The 24,509-nt window shown below is 42.3% G+C and overlaps 1 protein-coding gene across 31 annotated transcripts in view; it reads left to right on the top strand.

The window, feature by feature from the left end:
• Positions 1–24,509, top strand: part of LOC145509795 (uncharacterized) — a 1,222,357-nt gene that overhangs the window by 781 nt on the left and 1,197,067 nt on the right. For all 31 annotated transcript variants that reach the window (XR_014056433.1, XR_014056441.1, XR_014056424.1 and 28 more), the window contains one exon: positions 596–744. The gene's annotated coding sequence lies outside the window, so the exon portion shown is untranslated. The remainder of the gene's footprint in view (positions 1–595; positions 745–24,509) is intronic.

Raw genomic sequence — 24,509 nt, 5'->3', positions numbered from 1 at the left:
CTGCCAGGGGAGAGATGCTCCCCGGGAGCTGGCAGAAAAGCCAGCTATTGTGTCGCTGCCCGAAGCCCTCGGGGGAGCACCTGCGGGGAGCTGCCCTGAGAAACCTCATGGCGTCATTTCCCCTTCTGCGCTCCGCGGACTGACTCCCAGAAGTCTGCCTTAACTTTTAAGTAAAACCGCTGCCCTTCCAGAGCCTTTGAAGTCTGCTGTCTACCCTGTCCCTTCAGGGAAAGGAAATTAATGGGAGTTAAAGAATCACCAAGCGTTAGGACTAGAAGAAACCCTGGACTGTTTAGTAGTTAAGTGGCCTGAAGTGGAGTGACAACAGCCTGAGTCTCGGGAGGCCGGCTGTTTTTAGGTAACTTAGTAGCTGGTGGTGACCTTGGGGGCAGTCACTTATTTTTCTGGAGCAGTGGACTCACTTGTTAATGGGGATTCGCTATTTCTTCCCGGGGATTGTGTGAATTAAATGAGATGGAGAGTGTAAACCGCGGGGGGTGTAGAGATAAAGGTTAACTAGCATCTATAAAGATTAACTAGCATCATTGTCATCTGTGCCATCCTCCACTTCAAACCTCCCACCACCGTTTTACAGGGGTCAGATGGAGGCGGAGGAAAGAAGGGGCTTGCTTTGTGTCAGTGCTGGGAGCTAGCCCACCATGACGCCTCTTCAGTGCTCAGAAGACCACACCTGCTTTCCCCCACATCACCTGGAAAAAGTATGGAGGAAGAGCAAATGAAAAGGTGAACTCACTCAGTATTCTTTTAAAGATCACATCTAGCTGATTTGATCTGATCTCTGCTTTACCACTGGCCTCCCTGGTGGCTGAGTGGTAAATAACTCACCTGTCCATGTGGGAGTGGTGGGTCCCATCCCTGGGTCTGGGAAGATTCCCCTGAGAAGGAAATGGCAGCCCTCTCCAGGATTCTTGCCTGGGAAGTCCTGTGAACAGAGGAGCCTGGCGGGCTACAGTCTGAGGGGTCACAAAAGGCACACAACTTAGCGACTAAACTACAGCAGCTTTACCACAGAATGGAGTAGTGAATTTGGAGGAAATGTCTGCTGGTGCTTACTTACTGCTCAACTCCATGTGGGTGTTCCTGAAAGTTACATGAGGAGTAGTTTGTACAAATAGGTCATTATCACAAAGTGAAGTTAGTATCATGAAGGGAAGTTGGTGTCTTTGGTGCTTGTCAGACCAATCCTCCTTCTCCCCAAAACTCTCAGACCTTTGGAGGCTGTGCCCTATGAATACGTTGGTACTATTGTCCACAGACCTTGTTTTACCCCACTTTTTAAAGATTTTAGCACCAGGCTTACTGTTCTCTTATCTGTCCCACCACCTGTCACCATTCATGGCAGTGTGAGCATCCACCTAACCACTCCTCTGCTTCCTCAGCTTTTTGTCTTCCTCATCTCCTCTGTCCTTTGTTCTTCCTCACCGCTACCTCCCACTCCAGGACTTCATTATTATCAGAGAAGGCTCCGGGTTCTAAATCACTAATTCTGACATCCTCTCTTTAATCGCAGTGGACTCTCCTTCCAGCTTACTTGCCTATGCACCTCCCCACACTCACCCTAATTGCAGGAAGCCTTCTGTCATTCTTTCCATCCATCCAGTCCCTGCTTCTTTCATTCCCCTCTGTCCAGGAGAGCTCCATAATAACTGTCTCTCTGACGAACTCTTTCAACTCCGTGACTCCTCTTTCTTTTGGTCACGCCCATCTGAGTGAAAAGCAGTCCTAAATGGCAGAAATACCTTCCTTCTCTGCTCTTGCATCTGGCAGCTGAAACTTACTAGAAAAACATTTCAAGCACACATCTAAGCAGGCTGTACACTCAGTTGTGAACCTGACTTGCTTCGTGAACCTGCTTCATCATCATCTTCCCTTTCTTTGAGTTAGTCTGTCCTGTCACTTTATCCCCTAATTGGATAGTTCACCTCAGTGTCTTCTACTTCCCTGAAAAAGAGTCCATCGCGTGGGTACTTCTTGCTTCTGTCCTTATCATTTCCTTCTTATCTCCTCTTAGGGTGGAGGCAGTTCCCTCCTCCAATCTGAGGCCCATCCCTCCACCTGTTTTCAGATCATTTACACAGTCCCAGAAATTCTGCCCCACGGTCTCCATCTCTTCTGCGTCTCCCCAACTGCATGTAAACAGTCTTTAGTCTCCCCCATCTTAGAAACAAGCCTTCCTTGGGTCTTCTGTGCTTTTCAGTATCCTCTTCTCTCTTCCAAAGATGAAGGATTGTTGATGATCACCATTGCCACTGTCTTCTCTCCCATTTGTTGTTCCTGTCTGGCTTTTATTCCCAGCACTCCATTGCCAGGGCTTTTGCTTATGTCTTCAGCGACATCCATGACAATAAATCTAGTGGACATCTTAAAGTTTTCATTGTATTTGAAGTCTTAGCAGCCATGAACACGACCACTCCTTCCTTTGGGAAATAACCTTTGCTCTCTCCTGGTTCTCCTCCTGCCACTCTCTTTTTTTTTTTTCTTTTAACCTTTGAGGCCATTGAAAGATACAGAAAATTTTGAGGAATAATAAAACATCCCAGTTTTTACCATCCCAGAGTTAGCAACTGTTCATATTCTTTCATATTTGTTTCTTGTCTTTATTGCAAGGAATAAAACATGGTGTATAAAGCTTAGCGTCCATAGAATCAACACTATCTTTCCTGTTCTCTTCCACTTCTTCATATTACTCATGGTCTTGAGTTTCCTGTGCATCTTTATAATTCCTTTTCTATACTTATATATAGATCATATGTACCCAGAACCAATATATAGAGAAATATTTTTGGTGGGGTTTTCCCCCAAATTAACATAAATAATATCCTGTTCACTGTTGTCCTGCACATTGTAGCTAAAGCCATCTGTGAAAGTTGCATATCTGATCACATCACTCCTTGGCTTAAAACACTGTGACATCCCAAAACCTTAATAGGACCTTCAAGCCTGTACATGACTCACTTCTAGCCTGCCTCTCTGGTCTCATCTCTCTGCCAGGCTCCCATCCCTTTCTGCCCTCTATAACATCACTGGTGTGGAAAGTTCCAAGCTGCTTTGTAACTACATGCCTACTCTGCAACACCATCATCTTCCCCTCCTTACCTGGCTAGCTCCTACTCATCCTTCAAGTTTCTTGCTCGAAACAGACTTTCCTGATACTCCAGAAGGCATCATAACCCCTCCACTTCGTGTTCTTAAAGTACCCTGCCCAATCAGTCCGTCTATCACAACTAGAGGTAGTTTTTCATCCAATAGCTTATTGAATGCTTCTCTTTCCTGTCAGGTCACAAACTCCTTGAGTCATAGAACTACATAACTTTCATTTCTCTTGTACCTCTAGCACCTAGCAGACAGTAGGGGCCTGGTACCTAAAAGATTGGGTGAATTAGTGAAAGCAGTGAGTTGTTTTTCAGGGATTCAGTGGGAAAAGAAATAGATGGTTGGATGGGATCACTTTTAAGCACCACTTAAAAAGGGGGGAAAAATATACTAGAAAATTATTTTCAGATTTCAGTTCTCAAGATGAACAAAATCTAGGCTTTCCCCCATCGTAGAACTTTCAGTGTATGGTGTCTGACTTTTTTTTTGAATGAGGATAAAAGGGTTTACAGATGTGAGTGATGAGTAAATACCACAATTACAAAACAAGACACTTGAAATGCAGTAAGAATAGAAATGTAACCCTAAAAGACCACTGGTGCAATGAGATAAAACTGTAGTTTGAATCCCCTAGGGACGCTGTAAGAGCATCTCTGGGGACTGCTGTCCCAGCAGGCTGGAGTCTGCTAACAGTGATTTACTGTCTGCCATCGTGAATGGCTTCACGGGTGGCACCCTCTCCGTGTGTAACAATTGTGCCACTGTCCCAGAGGGCCGCTTGACCTCCATTCCCTCCTGATATCAAATCATTGTTTGGGAAGTGAAGAGAATGGTAGATTAGAAATAAGGCCATGAATGAACAATAAATGTTAAGTAAACCAGAACTCTGTTTTTTTCCCTCACAAGAGCTCTTTACATTTAATCGAAGTATTTAGTTATGTAACACAGGGCCAAAGCTATGTCTGACCTTATTTTTGTCTTTCTGTTCTAACCTAACTTCTTTTAATTGTCCTTCCTCCTACTGTTTAGATTTTAAAAAGTATCTGCTTAAATTTGAGTTTGTTTAAAAATTTAGTTCTCTAAGTGTAATTTAAAATTTTCATAACCAGATAAACCAGATGATGAAACACCACTTTGAAATTTGTTATTTAGCCAAAAGAATGATGAAAAGTAAAATGTACTTAATTTTTGAGAATTGTTCTCAAAGCCTTTGCTTCCAGGTAGTGGAAGGCCTCTGGAAGCTCTGCACTGGCCTGTGCTTAGATTAATATCAAATTATTAATAGGTTCAAATTCACTCCAAATCTAGTTTTTAGATTATGTGAGAAAACACTGAATTGATATCAACTGAAAGATTTTTTTCCAAGCTGTTTATGATGAATGTGTATTTAAGATCAATTTTATAACTAGAGAGATGGAGACAACCAAGGGTATTTTGTTTGTTTTAACGTCAAAATCTTAAAACAGAAGACAGCTGTTTTAAATGTCAAACTTAGGCTAGATAATCGCGGACAATGAAAGCACTTTAAAAAAATGATATACTTGGATCTAAAGTAGATTTTTAAATGAAGTATAAAAAAATGATGTCTTTGAATACAAAATGATCCTCCAAAAACTCCTCTGTACTTATAATTATAAAATATAAACATGGTTTCCTAAAGTCTTAAGCTGACTTTGGATTTTGTACCTGGGCAGGTCTCTAGTTAATAGTCCTATAAAACATTGAGGACATGTAACTAGCTATATTTACTAATGTTTTCAGAGATAAGTTTTTGGTGGAAATGAGCTTAAATATTACCTTTTAAAATAAATAGCATACTGTTCAGCACTTCCCCAAAGTTTCAGATGACTCAGTCACAAGGTACTAGCGCTTAATTGGTACTTCAGAATTTAAGACAAGTGGAACAATTGATGTCATGTTCTTTGTGAAACCTCTTAAATATACCTTTATTCATAACCAGGTGCTTATTCATTTAAACTAGAATGCTCCATTTTAACATTTGTACTGAAAACCTACCCATCCATTTTCTTAAGAAATATTGTGTCATGAACTGTGTTATTAAGACTTCTAAAAACACACGTCGATTTCCTCCTAGCTCCTCTCCCTTTCTCTCCATGCTTCAAAGCAATTGAGTCATTTCCTTTCTCCAAATGGCCCTTTACAGCCTCTTTCTTGTTTAAGCAAACTTTTGAAAGGCCCTAACTCTCCTCTCCTCCTCCTCATTTTTGTACCCTTCTCTACCCTGCGAACAAGATTGCAAGCACAGATTTTTGTATTATTACAACTCTGTGTCAACATCATTTTGTCAGAGTCCCTTGCCTTGGACATTATCCCTTTTGCCTTGAATTAGTCTATCTCAGCTGGTAAAGAATTCACCTACAATGCAGGAAACCCTGGTTTGATTCCTGGGTCAGGAAGATCCCCTGGAGAAGGGAACAGCTACCCACTCGAGTCTTCTGGCCTGGAGAATCCATGGACAGAGGAGCCTGGCATGCTACTGTCCATGGGGGTCGCAAAGAGTCAGACATGACTGAGCGTCTTTCACTTTCACTTTTCTTTAGTCAATACATTTTCTGGTCACTTTTTTGGGAGAAGGAGAGGAGAAAGCTGTTTAGCTATTTTTCTTATAAAACACACCATGTAAATTGTAATAATAATATTACATAATATTAATAATATAATAATGTTGTACGGTAGTACTGACCCACTCACATGGAGGGAGAGTCATCCTGTGCTCTCAGGTTGCTGTCAGTGCATGATTGAAGGATGGTGAATCAGATGCTGTGATGCCTTTGTTATCAGCACACTCTCTGTGGATCACGTTAGGTCATCGTCGTCCTTCCAGCTGCTCAGGCCAAGCAACTGAGAGTCATCTCGACACCTCTTGTGCTCCCATGTTTTTCACCCAGTTCATCAGCAGGCCTTGTTGGCTCTGCCTTCAGAATATATCCAGAGTCTGACAACTTCTCCTTTTCCCCGTTATCACACTGGTCCACGCCACCATCATTGTCATCTGGAGTCTCCCCTTAACTGGTCTTCCCACTCCTGAATGTGCTGTACTCTATAGTCTAGTCTCCACACGGCCATCAGAAAGATCCATTAAGTTGATATTTTCAGTAAAGTCTTGTCGCTCCTCTGCTCCAAACCATCCGGTGGTTTCTCTCCCGCCTCCTCAGGGTGAAAGTCAAAACCCGTGCCTGGTGGTATGCTCTCTGCCTGGCCTCCTCATCTCCTCTTTGCCTCCTCTCTCCCTCCACATCTCGCCGTATGCTCATTTCTCCTCCGGAAACACTGTTTCCTAATATATCCCTTGTGCTCACTCCTTCACCTTCTTCAGGTCTTTGCTCAAATGTCAGGCATCCCTGACCACCATATATAACATTACAAATCCTCAACCTATTATCCTTCCTCTGATACCTCTTACCCTACTTCATTTTCCTCATGGCCCTTATTGCCCTGTGACCCTGTATGTATTTACTTGCTTATTGGTTTAGCGTCCGTTGGGCTTCCCTGATGGCTCAGATGGCAAAGAATCTGCCTGCAGTGCAGGAGACCTGGGTTCAATCCCTGGGTCTGGAAGATCCCCTGGAGGAGGGCACGGCAACCCACTCCAGTATTCTTGCCTGGAGAATCACCATGGACAGAGGAGCCTGGAGGGTTATAGTCCATAAGGTCAGAAAGAGTTGGACACAACTGAGTGACTAACACTTAGTGTCTATTTCCTGCCACTCAGACTGAGCTTCCGTAGGGCAGGAACAGACTTTCATGTACCAGTGTATCCCCAGCACTTATAACAGTGCCCGCCATGTCTTAGAAATGCAATACAGATTTGTTGAGTAACTGAATGAATAGCCATACCTTACCAGGTGTATTGTCATCATGTTAGAACCACTGGTTGCAGGGACTATACTAGGTAACTTTTAAAGCAAAGTGAGCAGGACTCTTTGGAGAAATGCTCCCAAATACATAGTTCCCTTTAGCAGTTTCTCTGTCTAATGTTACAGTAGGCAGCACTTGGTACATTTTTGTTTTTTGCTCTTAATACAGTGCTGCTGTTTGGTGGTCAGAGTAGAAGTAGGACATGCTGAGCTAGAAGGTTCTGAATGAGAAATACCTGGTATGATGATGAGGCTATTTCTGGCTACTACTTTCTGGTTACTTCAGGTGATCACTTTCAAAGGCCAAGAGGTAAAGGACGGCTGGCCTCACATCACAGCCTCCCTGTGGGCCTTAGTATTAGCTTGGGCGGCCATAATAAAATATCACAGACCAGGTGTCTTAAACAATAAGAGTATGTTTTCTCCTGATTCTGGAGGCTAGAAATCTAAGATCGAGATTCTGGCTGGTTTGGTTTCTGGTGAGAACTCTCTTCCCGGCTTGCAGATGTTTCCCTCTCACTGTGTCCCTGCATGGCCTTTTCTGGGGATTGTGTGAGCAGAGAACAGAGACAGTGAACTCTCATGTCTCATCTTATAAAGACACTAATCTTATTGGATCAGGGTCCCAATCTTATGACCTCGTTTAACCCGAGTTACCTCTTTACTCCAAATAGAGCTCCACTGAGGGTTAGGGCTTTAACAGAGGGACTCTGGGGGAGCACAAGTATTTAATTCCTAAAAACCTCCCTTCCAGGTTTAGCTGAATTCTGGGAAATTTCATGCTTACTGTCTTCCAGTCAGGCTTATATAAAGGAGTGTCCAGCAGAGCCCTTGGGTTGTGGTCTCACGTTTCAAGAAGTTCTCACATAATCTTTTTAAATTTTGTCTTCAAATAATGTCCATATACATACATATACCACATGCATAAAAATAACCATATGCATTAAAATATTATATTAATATGTGACATGTATATGTATACAAGATACATATAGCTTATTAAATATATATAATATATACAACTACTGTTTATTATTTTATTTTATTGAACTATAGTTAATTTATAATATTAGTTTCAACTGTACAACATAGTGATCCCATATTCTTATACCATGTACTCAGTTTAAAGTTAATATAAAATATTGGCTATGTTCCCTGTGCTGTACAATATATCCTAGTTTACTTTATACGTAGTCATATGTATCTTTTAATCCCCTACCCCATCTTGCCCCGCCCCCTTCCCTCTCTACACTGATAACCACTGGTTTGTTCTCTGTATCTGTAAGTCTGTCTTAGTTTTATTATATTGATTAATTTGCTTCATTTTTGATATGCAACATACAAATAATAACATATAGTATTTGTCTTTCTGTGTCTGACTTATTTCACTGAGCATAATACCTACCAGATCCATGTTGTTGCAAATGACAAATTTTCATTCTTTTTTTCTGGTTGTTAATATTCCATTACATATATATGTCACAGGTTCTTTATGTATTCATCTGTTGAGGGCCACTAAAGTCACTTCCATATCTTGGCTATTGTAAATAATGCTGCTATGAACATCGGGTGCATGTATATTTTCAAATTAGTGTTTTTGTTTTCTTTGAATCTATACCTAGGAGTGGAAATGCTCGATCATTTGGTAGTTCTATTTTCAATTTTTGAGGTGGCTTTATACCATTTTCCATAGTGGTTGCACCAATTTAGATCCCTACCAACAGTGTGCAAAGGTTCCTTCTTCTCTGTATCCTCACCAACATTGGTAATTTATGGTCTTTTTGAAGATAGCCATTTTAACAGGTGTGAGCTGGTATTTCATTTTGGCTTTGATTTGCCTTTCTTTAATGATTAGTGATGTTGAATAATTTTTCATTTGCCTGTTGCCATCAGTATGTCTTCCTCAAAAAACTAGCTATTCAGGTCTTCTGCCCATCTTTTTTTTTTTTTTTCAATTGAGTTTTATGAGCTGTTTTTGTATTTGGATATTAACCCCTTTTCGGTCCTGTCAATAGCAAATATTTTCTCCCATTTAGTAGGCTGTCTTTTAATTTTGTCAATGGTTTTCATCACTGTGCAAAAGCTTTAAAGTTTAATTGGGTCCCATTTGTTTATTTTTGCTTGTTTTTCCTTTCCCTTCAATTGTTGTTGTTGTTCAGTCACTCAGTTGTGTCTGACTCTTTGCGACCCCATGGACTGCAGCACACCAGGCTTCCCTGTCCTTCACTGTCTCCTAGAATTTGCTCAAATTCATGTACATTGAGCCAGTGATGCCATCTAACCATCTCATCCTCTGTCGCCCCCTTGTCCTCCTGCCCTCAATATTTCTCAGCATCAGAGTCTTTTCAATGAGTCGGTCTTCAGAGAAAGAGCCCCCGGAAATTTTTCAATTTATGTCAAAAAGTGTCCTATGTTTTCTTCTAGGAATTTTATGGCTTCTGGTCTTGCATGTATGTCTGGTCGTGGGTCTCTTTGGGTTCATCTTGTTTGGGACTCTCTGCACTGCCTGTACCTGGATGTCTTTGGGTTTGAGAAGTTTTCAGCCATAATTTAATCAAATACATTTTCAACCTCTTACTCTCTTTCTTCTCCTTTTGAGGCCCTTAATATGTGAATTTTAGTATGATGTTGACATAGAGGCCCTTTTAAGTATCTTTGTTTTTACAACTTTGCTTTCTTTTTACTGCTTTGAGTGATTTTCATTGTTCTGTCTTCCAGATCACTTATGTGTTCTTCTGTATCCCCTATTCTGCTGTTCGTTTCTGCTAGTGTGTTTTTCATTTAGGGTATCATATTCTTCAGCTCCGACTGTTTCTTTTTTACATTTCATAGTTCTTTGTTACATAGTTCTTTTCATCTGTTCATCTATTCTTTTCCCAAGTTCAGTTAGCATTCTCATTACGAATGCTTTGAACTCTTTATCTGGTAAATTATTCATCTGTTTCATTAATTGTCTTTAGTGTATTTTTTTCCTTTTGTTTATAGCAAATCCTCTGTTTTCTTATTATGTTTAACTTTCTCTATCTCTATGAAATTAGGTGAACCAGTTACTTATCCCTGTCTTGAAGGGATGTTCTTGTGAGGGAACGTTCGTATGAAGTCTCTGTCTGCCCAGTGGCTGTGGTGGGAAAGCTGGGTCTGAGTTGAACACAGGTCATGTCTTTCCCCAGGGTGTGCTGGCAGTCACTGCCTTGGTGGGAGGTGGGGCTGGAGGTTGAGGGGTAGTGCCAGGGCCAGGTATGAACTAGGTCTTCTCCTGTGCTCAGTGGCTATCAGCGCCCTGTTAGGGGCAGAGGAAGAGCCCAAGATGCTGGAAGAGCAGCCCTGAGGGTCAGGTCAGAGCTGATTCTGTTCCTGTGAAGTGTGTATTCTCCCAACTCGAGGCAGTGGTCCTTTTGCGCCAGAGGGAAGCGGTGCTGAAGCCTGAGGACCCAGAGCAGGTGCCACATGTGATCTGGGGAGCCTGCTGGATTGGTCTTGGTGTGCCAGTCAAAGTTCCAGATGTCTCTTCATCCATTGCCTTCATGAACAGCAGTACTGGCTGCCCTTGCATGTTCAGAGGCAGAACTAGATCTGAGCCAGCTCTGTCTCCCCTGAGTTTGCACTCCTCCTGGCAGTGGCAGCCTTCACCCTGGTGGGGGGCTGTAATCTAGAGCTAGAGGGGCCAGGGCAGGTGCTGGGATGGTTGCAGGAAACCAGCTAGAGCCCAGGAAGTGTCAGTCTGCTTCCTCAGCCTTGTTCCTGGGACTAAGCAAGCATATGAGCACTCTTCACAAGTTCTCTTACAGCCCTCCTGTGAGCGCCCCTCGTTTTCAGACCAGCTAAGGGGACTCGTCTTCCCAGGGTCAGCCCCTAGGGCTGGCGTGCCCACTCTGTGGTTTGAACCCCTCACTCCCTGGGGAGGATCTCTGAGTCTGTGTAATCCCCTCCTTTTCTGTATCCACTCTAAGGAGCAAGGTTCCTGTGATCAGTCGCTTCTCTTCCCTTCCTCCTTGACTGTGTGGACTTTTCTTTACAACCTTGGTGGCAAAAGAGTCTTTCTTCCAGTCTCTAGTTTGTTTTCAGTGAGAATTGCACTGCAGGTAAATGTATATTTTTAGCTTGTATTTTTTGATTGAAGTATAAATGATTTACAGTATTTCAGGTGTATAGCAAAATGATTCAATTATGCATATTATTTATTCTTTTAAAGATTCTTTTCCATTGTAGGTTATTATAAGATATTGAACATAGTTCCCTGTGCTATATGGTAAGTCCTTGGTGTCTATTTTATATATAGTAGTGTGTATCTGTTAATCAAAATCACAAATTTATCCCTTTCCCAGGTGGTGCTGGTAGTAAAGAACCTGCCTGCCAATGCAGGAGACATAAAAGATACGGGTTCGATCCCTGGGTCAGGAAGATCCCCTGGAGGAGGGCATGGCAACCCACTCCAGTATTCTTGCCTAGAGAATCTCATGGACAGAGGTGCCTGGTGGGCTACAGTCCATAGGGTTGCAAAGAGCTGGACACGACTGAAGTGACTTAGCACACTCACACACTCTTCCCCCTTAGGTAACTATATGTTCGTTTTCTGTGTCTGTGGTGGATGGATTTTTGATGTGTTTGTGGGGGAGGTGAGCTCTGCAAACTTGATCTCTTCCCTCTATATTGTTATTTTACAAATTAAATATTTGCACAGTGCTTATGAGCCTGGTTTAGCACGCCTTATCGTTTGGTGTATGGAGCATCTAGCCTCTATCAACATCAGAGGGGCTGCCTTCTAGATTTGGGGAACTGTATCCGCCATGCTGGCCATCTCTATTACTCATAGTTGTCATCCAAATATTGGCTTGTCCTCCCAGCATTTCTTTCTTGGGTCTTAGTGGGTGGATCTCCCCTCCTCTCCTCCCATCCATATTTCCCTTTATTGTCCTGGTCTCATTCCAGGACTTCTGCAGAATGAGCAGTTCCCCTGTGTCCTCAGCCTCTTCAGTGACTAATCTTTCCACCTCTGGTTCTCCCCTAATATGGCATACCAAAGGACCCTGGGTGCTTTAAGGCCGTTCTTAGGTTTCAGGATAGAGCCCCAAACATAGGGGTTAGGTTTCCCAAACCTCTGGGAAACCCAGAGGTTTCCCTCAAACTGATCATCCCCCAGGGTGGGGTTGACAGAGGAGCCTCTGAATTAACACTGAAGCCTGGATTCTATAAAATGGGGGCCTCTGTGAGAGGAGGAGAAAGCCTGGGAAGACAGCCTGGGTGGTAAAAGAGCACTGGGGTGGTACCCAGAACACCTAGGTGACCCCAGAGATCCTGAGCCTTGTTTTTTTTAAATCTGGGATAGATACCTGAAATCTCTTAGCAAAGTGCCTCTCATGAAAAGGTCCTGGGACAGTAAACATGGCAAGATGCTTGCAGTGTCATGAGGGAGCGGGGGTGCTGGGACCTGAAGCTGGGGTGACTATGGAAGGGTCCGGGGCTGGATCACACATCCCCTGGGATCTAGCTGCGTGTGGGGATCAAGGTGCTTTCCTCTTCAGGCTGGCAGCAAAGACATTTTCCAGCTTGCCTCGACAATGCAACTGGGACAAAGACTCTATTTTTGAAAGTAAATAAGAAAGTCCTGGTTGTGGAAAAGAGAAGTGACTCTGACAACACTCAAAGTTTAAAAAGGAGAAAATTGAGTGGGGCATCATGAAAGCTGCAGGTCTGAGATCTTCCTCTGTCGTAGAACACGGGTCTTGCTGGAGACTTTTCTAAGAGCTTTGTGGGTACTAGCGCATTTTGTCTTTATAATAATTCTAATATCTGTGTAGTGTTACTATCCCCATTCAACAGATGAAGCAAACAGACCAGTGAAAACATGGCCAGTGTCTTGTAGCTGTGATGTGGCTGAGGCAGCCTTCAGAGCCAGGCCTTTGGTGGCAGCCACCAGCTGCACTGGGCAGTCAGGCCAAGGAAGGGCGTGAGTTACGTGCAGCTGGTTCCTTGTGTCAACCCTTGCAAGAAACACATGGAAGTCCAAAACATCCTTGAGGTGTGTGGTGGTTAATGCTGCTGTTAACTTGATGAAATAGAGCCTGATTGTAACATGTGTCATCTTCTGGTGAATCTGTCCCTAACACCATTTCAGAAAATTGTTTAAATGTGTGCTAAGTCAATCAAAACCAAATTAGAGGAAAACCTTAATTGCAAAAGAAATAAAGCAGGGGTTGATAATTTGATTTATAGAAACATTGGTGTCCTTTTGAGAGGCATTGATATTTTAGTCGGCTCTCAATTCAGGTTTAATGTTTAGCCTTACTGAAGTATCATGTACTTAACCTGTGTTAGTTGCATGAAGAATGGATGCACCCTGGGGTCTGTGCTTCCAAGGGTGTGGTCTTGTTCTTCTGGGCCATGTTGGGAACGTCGTTATACACCAGTGCATTTTCCTCTTGAGCTGCATCCAGAAACAGGCACAAAAGTGTTTTCTCTTTTTAGAGCTTGAACTTCTAACAAAAAGAGTCATCTCTACACTCGAACAACTCGCTGTCCATTCAGACAATAGTAGCATTAGTTCTACCTCACACCCCTTTCAAAAATAAATTCCAGGTGGATTAAAGATCTAAAAGAAAAACATACACCAGTGTTAGAGAGCTGGATGAGCATGTAAGAGAACATGACTGTGATCTTGGGACAGAAAAGGCCTTCTATGACCCTAAGAGCAAGACCTCTAAGGGAAAAAATCAGAAATTTTGACCATTTTCCAAGTATATAAAAGGCAAATGGCAAATTGGGAGACAGTATCTGCCATCTAACAGAAAAGGATATAGTACATATAAAGGAGCCAGACAAATTGAGAGTAAGAAAGTGATAAATAATTTGATAAGAAGAAATGGATGAAACACGTAAAAAAGCAGAACTTTGGAAGGAATGCAATTGGCCGATATATATCCCAGAGGATGCTTGACTTCACATTAATCGGGGAAGTACAAATTTAAACAATAAGATAACTTTGTATTCATCTGCTTGGCAGAGAATATTAAAGTTTGATACTCTCACATGGTGACAAGTATGTTCAAGCAGCCTCATAAATTACTAGTGACAATGTAAATTAGGATAGCTGCCTTGGAGGACTGTTTGACAGTGTCTATTAAAATTGATAATGTGTATATTCCATGATCCAGCAGTTCAGCTTCTGGGTGTCTCTTCTAGAGAAATATTCATTCACCCTTGTGCACAGAGAGGCAGGTACAAAAGTTTTTTATTGCAGGGTAGTCTGTAATCAGGAAAATATCCTAGAAATGACTTAAATGTTTATCAATATAGTGGCAGTTATTTAAAATAGCTGATAGGATCAGGTAATCATATTTTAGAATATCATGCAGCAGTTAAAAATAATATAGTAGCTAGCTACTTGTATACCACTCTTGAGAATTCACCCAGGCATATTTTATAAAAAACAAGTTGAAGAGGTCTACACACAAGATTTAAAAACTGGTCAGAATTAAAATAACCTCATAAAACCTGTAAGTCTATAGATTTTTTTTTTTTTTTTTTTAAGAAAAAAGTCTAGAATGTCCTTGTACCTGAGAACTGATAATAGAAGACATAATTGGGGAAGAAGCATTTAGGTGTGGAATGGAGGGGATGATATTATTATGAATTGAATGTCCATGTCTCCCAAATTTGTATCTGAAGCCCTAACCCCCAGGGTGGCTATATTTGAAATTATGAAATAATGTAAATTGAAGCCATAAAGGCAGGGCCTACTTTTATGGGATTAATGTCCTTGTAAGAAGAGACAGGTGGCTCAGTGGTAAAGAATTCACCTGCTAATGCAGGAGCCACAGGAGATGTGGGTTTGATCTCTGGATCAGGAAGATTACCTGGAGGAAGAAATTGCAGCCCATTCCAGTGATCTTGCCTGGAGAATTCTATAGACAGAGGAGCCTGGTGGGCTATAGCCCATGGGGGTCACAAAAGAGTTGGACACATCTGAGTGACAGCATGCCCGCAAGAAGAGACGCCAGAGAGCCACCTGGTGGCCCCACCCTCACCTCCTCTCTCTCTGGCTTCACCATGTGAGAACAGTCTGAGAGGGCGGCCCTCTGCAAGTTGGAAGAAGAAGTATCGCCAGAAACCAAACCGTGTAAACCCTGTAGGAACCTTGATCTTGGCCTTCTAGCCTCCAAACTGTGAGCAAATGAATGATTTCTTTTTACGCCACTCAGTCTGGTATTTTGTCATGGCAGCTCAAGCTGACTAAGACGGTTGTTTTAGGCTTAACTGACATGTTAGCTGTAACGTTCTAATATTTTAGAATAAGAATGTATTAACATACGTGTAATTAAAACTTTGACTTTTTAAAGTTGAAGTATAGTTGATTTGCAATGTTGTGTTAGTTTCAGGTGTATAGCAAAGTGATACAGATATATATTGAATATAGTTCCCTGTGCTTTGCAATAGAATCTGGTTGTTTTTCTATTTTATATATAGTAGGTGAAACACTGACTTTTCTTTTTTTTTTTCTCTTTTAAATCTAATTTTTTTAACTTTTTATTTTTTTTAATTGGAGTATAGCCGATTAACAAATACTGTTGTGATAGTTCCAAGTGAACAGTCAAGGGACACAGCTATCCATATACATGTACCCATTCTCCCCAGCCTCCTCTGTCCATGGGATTTCCCAGGAAAGAACACTGGAGTAGGTTGTCATTTCCTCCTCTCGAGGTTCTTCCTGACCCAGAGATTGAACCTGGGTCTCCCTCATTGCAGGCGGATTCTTTACTGTCTGAGTCACCAAGAAAGCTCAACTGAGTGCCTCACATTCTCCCCAAAACTCCCCTCCCATCCAGGCTGCCACATAACATTGTGCCGAGTTCCATGTGATATATAAAACACTGACTTTTTAGAGGCAATTCTTTCCCTCTTCACCTGTAACTGCCCTTCTCTCCTTCTCACCACCTTCCTCTGTATCAACTTAATACTGATGGCCAACATTTATTTCATGTTAGTATGTGGCAGGCACTCAGTAAATATTTTATATATTATCTCATTTAATCCTCACAAAACCCCCTATGAGAAAATTGAGATAATTATTCTTAAATCACAGAATTTTCTCACTAAATTTTATTTATTGTAAAACAATGTTACATCAACATTGCAAAAAACTTAGACAAACTAGTTTTCCATTACCCTCCACTGTATACAAAACATGGTTTCCATTTGTAGGTAAGGTATTTCTTTCTAGGCTTCATCTATATGCTTATATATTTTCTGTTGTCACTAAAGGGTTATATAATTTTGTACATACTTTCTTTCACTTATCAGACTTGTTATATATGCTTCATATTGTCACTTTAATGGCTTCTCAATATTTCGTTCAATTGGAGTTACGTTGTGTTGGAATTTACTTATCTGTTCCCCTGTGGTTGACATCTAAGCCATTTCCAACTTACCATAGATAATGCTGAGTAAACATTTTCACACAGTGCATTTTTAAATTTGAGTTAGTTCTCTTGGATAAGTTCTCAAAGGCATTGCTAAGGGCCAGATGATGCACAGTTTTTATTCTTATTGATTAAAATTGTTCAATAGCTTTCCAAAGCCTTGTGCCAATTAATGATGGCCCCAGCGACACACAAATATACCAGGTTCACCTCAGTACTGTTGGCATCAGCTGGCATCATTTCAAGCTTTCTGCTGATGTAATAAGTTGAGGAGCTGCTCAGCTCTTTGAAGACTACTTGGTGAGCTGATTAAAAATTCTTGAGTTGGCATAAAAGTCCAAGGCTTATTTTTCCCAGCTCAGTATCCATGCCCTTTCTCTAGGAGCAGCACCCTGAGTTCCTCTGCTTTCTCAGTCCACGTGGTTTGATGGCACCTCCCCACCTTCAGATCCAAAAATCAGCATATGACAGTGTGCTTCTGCATACATCTTCTCTCACATGCATACGTGCAGAGGAATGGGTTCAATAAAAGGCAAGCAGAGCCAGGAAGAATAAGTGAGACTAAGTCCTGGTGACAGTGTTTGAGTCCCTTGGTCAGCTGGCCTTGACACCAGATTCTCCTTGGATTCGGGGTCATTGTAGAGAACTTGTGAATTGCAAAGGGTCCCCAGCCAAAGCAAGGAAGGGGGCCAAAGTCTATTTTGTGAGTCTGGGAGCCAGTCGGCATCTACCTAGAGGAAGGGACATCTTTTTTTGTTGTTGTTGTTCTCCTTGTTGTTGTTGTTGTCTTCACACAAAGGCCTGTCGAGCCACATCCTCATACAGGAGTCCCTCTTTCCATTTCTCAGAAGGTGCTTAGTAGGCTGTCAGTAGCTTTGCAGTTAATTATGTGACCCAATAAATCTCCCCTTTTATTTAAGTCCGTTTGAGGTCTGCCTCTGTCACTTGAAACCCAGCTAACCTGGTTAATATATCAGGTCAAGGGATTTTTAAAACTGGGATAGACCTTAAAATTTCCTGAGTAGCTGCAGGTACTTTACAGATGAAATGATAGGGAGTTTAGTAACTTGCCCCAAGTCACTATGGGCAGGTGGCAGGCCACTTCCTAGTGGCACTGTGTTATACCATGGTGGGAGTGGCGGGCCAGCACTGAAAACCTGATTCCCAAGTAAGCGTTCTTTACGACTCAGTATACTTGCCCTTATGTTTACTTCCTGCAATGCTATTTTATGAGCTTGAGTTTGAGAGCCCAGCCCTGCAGGAGGGCTTAGCTCCTCTGGACTACTCTGCCCACCACACTGCTGCCCCAGGTCAGTGTCAGCCTCTTGTTTATGGCTTTGTGATCCACCTACCTCTCCGTGGCATAAAGATCAGAAAAACAGGATGTGATTCAGTAAATTTATTACTGTGTATAAGAAGTCAACGCAGAAGGTGCCAGAACACTATGAATGCTATGCCTAGGAAAATTAAACAGTTGTACTCTTGAGCCTATGATTTAAAGAAATAAATACATTTAGATATATTTGCACCTATCCTTTAGCTGCTATTAAATACTCTTTAATTTGGGTGTGGTCTTTTCGAAGGTCTAAAAGAAAATGTCCTCACAGGTCCTCTCAGACTCATAGATAAGGTCTTAGAGGGAGCTTCCTCTTGGTCTGTGCCCAGTAAATGCTGGAAGGTGCCCAAGTGTTTCCTGACCCTTTCCACTGGGTTCATCATTCTGCCTGCTCATTCTTATGCTCCTGAATTTTATTTACCCTGGACAATCTGTCTTCTGCTCTGTATGTCTCTTTAAGCTGGAAAAAGAAGGGAGCTTTCAGCTTTTTGACAGACACAAGGAACAGCTGCACGGATTCTCTGGGTTCCTGTCGAGGCCTGGTATGGTCTCCTCCCAGACAGAAGAGGGTCATTGGCTTCTACCAGACAGCCTTCTTCCTACCCAGATTTGCCCTGTGACAACGTAAAATCAGATTCTCTGCCAGGTTCTATAGACGTCTTCTCGTTTTGAGGCCTAGTTTCTTGGACAGTGACCTTTGAGCAAATTGCTTTTCAAGGAGGCCCCTTTTCTTCTGCTCATTGTGAAACGCATTGAAGCAGAGCTGTCAAGCTGGCCCCTCCTCTTATCGCATTTTGTCCACGCAGTAGCACCCAGGGAAAGATGTGCAACGGGTGCCATCCAAGGGGAGCTGCCTCTCCCTTCCCCAGCAGCCTGATTCTACCCATGGGCATGGATTCCAACTCCAGACTTTCAGCAGCTTTCCTCCTTCAATTATCCTGTACATCCGTGTGTCATGTTCTAATCATGCTCAAGTCTTACCCACCTAAATAAGTCCTTTTGTCGATCCAGAATTCCCTCCCAGATACCACTCTGCTTTCTTTTGTCCCCTTTTTCCCCACGTTCATGAAAGATTTCTCTGCATGCACCATCTCTGCTTCCTAACTGTCATTTACTCTTTATACACCACGCTCCAAGCAAAGAGGAGCTAAAGAACCTTTTGATGAAGGTGACAGAGGAGAGTGAAGAAGTTGGCTTAAAACTCAACATTCAAAAAACGAAGATCATGGCACCCAGTACCAGCACTTCCTGGCAAATAGATGGGGAAAAAATGGAAACAGTGGCAGATTTTATTTTCTTGGGCTCCAAAATCACTGTGGACAGTGACTGCAACCATGAAATTAAAAAAAAATGCTTGCTCCTTGGAAGAAAAGCTATGACAAACCTTGATAGCATATTAAAAAGCAGAGACATCACTTTGCTGACAAAGGTCCATATAGTCAAAGCTATGGTTTTTGCAGTAGTCACATATGGATGTGAGAGTTGGACCATAAAGAAGGCTCAATGCTGAAGAATTGATGCTTTCAAACTGTGGTGCTGGAGAAGACTCTTGAGAGTCTCTTAGACAACAGGAAGATCCAACCAGTCAATCCTAGAGGAAATCAACCCTGAATATTCACTGGAAGGACTGATGCTGAAGCTGAAGCTGTAATACTTTAGCCACCTGATGGGGACAGCTGACTCATTGGAAAAGACCCTGATGCAGAAAATATTGAGGGCAGGAGGAGAAGGGGGGCAGCAAAGGATTAGGTGGTTGGATGGCATCACTGACTCAATGGACATGAGTTTGAGCCAACTCTGGGAGATGATGAAGAACAGGGAAGCCTGACGTGCTGCAATCCATGGGGTCGGAAAGAGTTGGACATGACTGACCAACTGAATAACAACAACTATAGCATCCTTCCCCAGCTCTCCACCAAAACAGCTTGGGCTCAAGGCATTCGTTGGGGAAGCATGTAGGCATCTAAGTGGCTCAAACACAGGAGACCCTTCCTGAGTGCTCCATTATCACTTCCTGCTGACCTTTTCCTCCTCCATCCAGTCTCTAAATGTTGGGATTCATTTGGGCTTTATAATACCCCCCTCCTGTTTTTTCTTTTTTTTGCCTCTGTCTTCATTGCTATGATTTAAAGACCATTCATATGTGATGACTCCTGAGTATGCATCTTCAATCCATAGCTCTGCTCTGGAAATCAGATTGACATGCTCAACTGCTGCCTGACGCCTCCATTTAGATGCCACACAAGCATGACCCAGATAGGGCTTTGCTTTTCTCACCAATCTCAAGTCTCACTCAGTCTTCCTCATCTTGCTTTTCAGGCTAGAGACCAAGGATACTTCTTGGTTCTTCCTCACCTCTCACAGTTAATTCATTTGCAAATGTTGTCTTCTAGCTCCAACATCTGTCATATCCCTCTCTTCTTTCCTGTTCTACTGCTGCCACACCCATTGAAGCTGCCATCGTTTCTTAACTGTTTCGCTGCAACAGCCTCCTAACAAGTTTCTCTGAACCCCATCTTGTGTGTGTGTGTTGATCACTCAGTCATGTCCGACTCTTTGCGACTACATGGGCTGTAGCCGGCCAAGCCCCTCTGTCCATGGTATTCTCCCAGGCAAGAATACTGGAGTGGTTTACCATTTCCTCCTCTAGGGGATCTTCCCAACCCAGGGATCGAGCCCAGGTCTCTTGCACTGAAGGCAGATTCTTTACCACCTGAGCCACCAGGGAGTACCATGAATCCCATCTTGGTTCCCACTAATCTATTATTCCTAATACTGCACCTGGAATAAAGATACAAATGTCATCATATCATTCTGTTGCACAGAACCATTTAACCATTTGCCATTGACCTTAAATCCTTACCACCATCTGCAAGTCTCTGGAGTGTAAGCCTCATGAGGGCAAGTATCTCTTCTCTCTCATTCTCTTGTTTCATCCCCAGGGCTTCACATCATATTTAGCACATGAAGGCATTTGATAAATACATATTAAAAGAATGATGGACACTTTACCATACCATGTGTGTTTATTTCCTTGAAGTCTACTCTCCCAGCTAGAATGCAGGCTCTGTGAAAGCAGGAACCATGCGTTTTCTTGCTTGACCCTTTATACTTAGTAACTAAAAAAAAGGCTCCATCATTAATATACAAGAATTGGGAAGAGAAGACTGACTCTGTATATGGCATTGTGTCTGCTTAATCACTCAGTCAAGTCCGACTCTGCGACCCTATGGACTGTAGCCTGCCAGGCTCCTCTGTCCATGGGGATTCTCCAGGCAAGAATACTGGAGTGGGTTGTCATGCCTTCCTCCAGGGGATCTTCCCAACCCTGGGATTGAACCCAGGTCTCCTGCATTGCAGGCGGATTGTTTATCATGTGAGCTACCAGGGAAGCCCAAGAATATCTGAAAACATGGTGCTGAGTGATAGTGGGGTGAAAGAAAATTTGATGTATAATACAAGGCCACTTAAAAAATAGCACATATATGCAGAACAGCAATGCATATTCTGCAGGATACAAATAAAAAGGCATGCATTAAACATCTCTGAATGGCTGCTTATAGAAGGGAGGGATGGGCATGGATTGTTGTTGTTTAGTCACTAAGTTGTGTCCGCCTCTTTTGCCACCCCATGGACTGTAGCGTGCCAAGCTCCTCTGTCCATGCTATTTCCCAAGCAGGAATACTGGAGTGGGTTGTCATTTCCTTCTCCAAAACGTATCAGAGTGGCTGCTTATAGAAGGGAGGGATGGGCATGGGAAATAAGATAAAATAGAAAAATATCTAAAGTAAGAGAGGGCGAATGTGTTTGTTAAATGATTGATGAATGGAATCTACAAGTGATGTGAAACTCCAAGTTGAGAAAACGTGGGGTTTTAAAGACTCACAAAATAGCGTTTCGAAGATGTTATAAAAATCCATTTGTTAGTTGGGGATTCTGTCCAACATTTTGAGAATAATGATGGAAATGCGACAGTCATAGCCTGGTATCAATCCTTTAAAAAGAGAAAATTCCTTAGCACAGATGAAATAGAAACATTCCAATTCCCACTAGCATCAAACATTCCAAATAAGAGTACAAAATTGTCCTTTAATTCTTAAAGAGTCCTTGAGGAAAAAATTCCATTGTTCTTTGCCCTTGTGTGTGCTACTTAAGAATGGCTAAGTTTCAGTATCCTCAGAAATGTGGTTTCTAAATCTGATTCTGCTGATCTTCAGGAAATCTCCATGGGTGCCAACAAATTCTTCAAACAAAATTTGCTTTAATTTATTTTTAATAAGGACAAATAAGTATGTGTTATTCAGTACTTTTAAGAGAAAAATGGATTGTCACATCAAATTAATGAGGCTGGGCATGGTAAGTGAGACATTTAGGCTCTGTACAACATAGTATAAAGATTTTAGGCTATTTAAAAATTTCCAAGGTCATCACGAGATAGATTCATGGCTCAGCCTGAGCACGTATAACTCGCTTTTTTTCAGTTGAGAATCACAGGCTGCTTATTCCACCACCTAAAGCAATGGTGCAGCCAAAACAAGATGTAAAGTCTGAACAGACATTAATGAACAAAGAAAAGGTGAGAAGGAAAAACTAAAAATAAATCTCATAGTTAAATTTAAGTATTATTAAAGAAGGTCGGCCCCATTGAAACAGACACGCACACTCGCACTTTGTCGTGAAAGCTGCTGCTGCTGCTGCTAAGTCGCTTCAGTCATGTCCAACTCTGTGTGACCCCATAGACGGCAGCCTACCAGGCTCCCCCGTCCCTGGGATTCTCCAGGCAAGGACACTGGAGTGGGTTGCCATTTCCTTCTCCAATGCATGAAAGAGAAAAGTGAAAGGGAAGTAGCTCAGTCGTGTCCAACTCCTAGCGACCCCATGGACTGCAGCCCACCAGGCTCCTCCGTCCATGGGATTCTCCAGGCAAGAGTACTGGAGTGGGCTGCCATTGCCTTCTCCTGTCCTGAAAGCTAGACAGTTGAAATTCCGAAAACACCATACAACTGCAACTTTTCTTATGAGTTTACTATTTGGTAATTTCAGTTGTGTTGCATAACTGTTTATGAAATATTTATAAACTTAGGGGATTTCATTTCTACATTTTACCAAGGGATCTCACATATCAACTTGATTATAATCATAAAGGGCTTCCCTGGTGGCTCAGATGATAAAGAATCCACCTGCAATGCGAGAGGCCTGAGTTTGATCCCTGGTTTGGGAAGATCCCCTGGAGAAGAGCATGGAAATGCACTCCAGTATTCTTGCCTGGAGAATCCCCATGAACAGAGGAGCCTGCCAGGATGCAATCCACAGGGTCGCAAAGAGTTGGACATGACTGAGCGACTAAGCATGCACACATAATGATAAGCTTGACTTTGGCAGTGGGATTATGACATCCTAAGTTCTGGAGCATCTTAAAGAATTCCCCCATCTTTGTTTCCAAATAGAGGAAGGAGCATGTATTAACTGGGAATCAAGATTCCATTTATAAAATATAACCCACATATTTTGTTGTGAGGAATATAACCCGGAGTGTTTTTACTTAGTTTTAATAGCTGATTTTCATCAAGAGGCTCTTTAGTTCTTAATTTTCTGCGATAAGGATAGTGTCATCTGTGTATCTGATGTTATTGATGTTTCTCCTGGAAATCCTGATTCCAGCTTGTGCTTCATCCAGCCCTGCATTTCACATGATGTACTCTGCATATAAGTTAAATAAACAAGGTGACAGTATACAGCCTTGACATACTCCTTTCCCAGTTTGGAACCAGTCTGTTGTTCCATGTCTGGTTCTAACTGTTGCTTCTTGATATTTCAGGAGGAAGGTCAATAACCTTAATATCAAATAATCAATAATCAAATATCAATAACCTCAGATATGCAGATGACACCACCCTTATGGCAGAAAGCCAAGAAGAACTGAAGAGCCTCTTGATGAAAGTGAAAGAGGAGAGTGAAAAAGCTGGCTTAAAACTCAACATTCAAAAAACGAAGATCATGGCATCCAGTCCCATCACTTCATGGCAAATAGATGGGGAAACAATGGAAACAGTGACAGACTTTATTTTTTTGGGGTCCAAAATCACTGCAGATGGTGACTCCAGCCATGAAATTAAAAGACACTTGCTCCTTGGAAGAAAAGCTATGACCAATCTAGATAGCATATTAAAAAGCAGAGACATCACTTTGCTGACAAAGGTCCATCTAGTCAAAGCTATGGTTTTTCCAATAGTCATGTATGGATGTGAGAGTTGGACTATAAAGAAAGCTGAGCTCCAAAGAATCGATGCTTTTGAACTGTGGTGCTGGAGAAGACTCTTGAGAGTCCCTTGGACAGCAGGGAAATCCAAGCAGTCCATCTTAAAGGAAATCAGTCCTGAATATTCATTGGAAGGACTGATGCTGAGGCTGAAACTCCAATACTTTGGCCACCTGATGTGAAGAACTGACTCCTCGGAAAAGATCCTGATGCTGGGAAAGATTGAAGGCGGGAGGAGAAGGGGATGACAGAGGAGGAAGGGGATGACAGAGGATGAGATGGTTGGATGGCATCACTGACTCGATGGACATGAGTTTGAACAAGCTCTGGGAGTTGGTGATGGACAGCGAAGCCTGGTGTGCTGCAGTCCATGGAGTCACAAAGAGTCAGACACGACTGAGTGACTGAACTGAACTGAGTAGCTGGTTTGTCTCTAGTCGTGTGACTTAACCAATACCATTTCTCCCATACTCACTATGTGCTGGACTGGGTTAGTCAGAATGTCT

This window comes from Giraffa tippelskirchi, chromosome 6 (assembly GCF_054371585.1).
Source record: "Giraffa tippelskirchi isolate mGirTip1 chromosome 6, T2T-mGirTip1v1.2.pri, whole genome shotgun sequence".
Classification (NCBI taxonomy): domain Eukaryota; kingdom Metazoa; phylum Chordata; class Mammalia; order Artiodactyla; family Giraffidae; genus Giraffa; species Giraffa tippelskirchi.
This window is presented reverse-complemented; position numbering and strand designations above follow the sequence as displayed.